General features: G+C 40.3%; 1 pseudogene; it reads right to left on the reverse strand.

Annotated features, from left to right (window-relative positions):
* Nucleotides 1-300: 300 nt before the first annotated feature.
* On the reverse strand, nt 301-1,193 carry LOC129558991 (putative ATP-dependent RNA helicase DDX4 pseudogene; annotated as a pseudogene).
* Nucleotides 1,194-1,458: the final 265 nt, after the last annotated feature.

Raw genomic sequence — 1,458 nt, forward strand, 5'->3', positions numbered from 1 at the left:
CCTGGGTCTCCTGCATTGTAAGCCCACCAGGGAAGTCTATGGAAACTGTAAGCTGTTTTCAAAAAAAATTTTTTTTTTAAGATGAGTGCTTTCATCTTTCCAGTTAGCATCATTTGTATCAGTAACTACAATATTTTTAGATCTCACGTTAACTAGTCAGTAAAGATTTATTTTTTTAAGGGTATGAGTAAGAACAGGAAGACAGGAAATACAGAATGTCAGACTTCACACTTGGATCAAAACTTAAAATTCTTTCCTTCTTTGCAGCAAAACTATACTACAGGTTTGTGTGTTTTAGCTTTAATCCCATGACTCATCATGGATTGGATTGGGAGTTTGTGAAAAAGAAAATCTTGCTACATTCAGAGTGCTTGCGCCCTGATAACTCTTTTCGGTATCATCGGATGCAAACACGTTTCCTCTTGTAACGTCACTAAAGCCAGGAAGATGTGTGCTCAAGGCATGTTCTTCTGCCATGCAGAGCACCCTGATGAGCTTCTGGAAGGGCTTTCACTGAAGGCTGTGCCGCGTGGTTATCCGAGCACCAAAAAAGGAGATAGCCCTGCCAGGGTTCCCACGTTGACCAGTACACCAGATTCAACGAGTACACTCATCGATAGTGACAGACCATCAAAATGGATAACAAATCGGACACTTTCAATATCCAGCCCTTTGGCAGCTGCTGTAGTAGCTGCAAGAACTGGGCACTTTCCCCAGTGAAAATCCCCGAAAATTTCTCCCTCTTTGTTCCAGATCACTGAGAACATGTATGGTTGCTGCTTTTTCCTGGAAAAGAAAACTTACAGTTAAATCTGCTTTCTTCTCAGTCTCAACAAAAGCCATAGTTTTTTTTTTTTTAATTACCTATGCTTTACAGAATTTCTACAGGTTTTTCTCATTTTTAGTACTAGCCAGCTGGGAGAATGGTCTCCTGCTCTGCTTATCCAACAGCCACAAACGAATAGTCTAACTTCTAAAACCCCTCAGCTAAGCTTTGAATTTCCTCTGGGAAAACTGCACTGAACACAACGGTTTGCTGTTTGTTCAATTGCTGGGCAGGAAATTAGCTTTTTTCTTTCTGGTCCAGAATCCATATCCAGCATGCAGTCAGCTTCATCTAAAATTAAATATTTAAGTTCTCTGAGACCAGTGTTTTCTTTATCTATGATATGTGTTAGTCTTCTAGAAGTAGCACATCATAATCATAGCCTTGTAACGGGGCCACCATTCATGATTCAGGCACTCTGTTAGGAAACTGACTGACTTCTTTGCTTTTATCCTTGCACGTAAATAGAGACAGGGACTACTTTTTCACTTTACATACAGTGACACAGAGGCCTGGAGAGGTTGGGTAATTAATCTTCTAAGTAGCTGAAGCAGGAACCACCTGGAACTTTATGGACAATGCTAATCTGAGAACTGGAAATGCTAACAGGAATCTTTATAAAATTGGTCTGC

The sequence above is a fragment of the Moschus berezovskii genome, chromosome 8, assembly GCF_049115385.1.
Source record: "Moschus berezovskii isolate FMDL1 chromosome 8, NW_MosBer_1.0, whole genome shotgun sequence".
NCBI classification, from domain to species: domain Eukaryota; kingdom Metazoa; phylum Chordata; class Mammalia; order Artiodactyla; family Moschidae; genus Moschus; species Moschus berezovskii.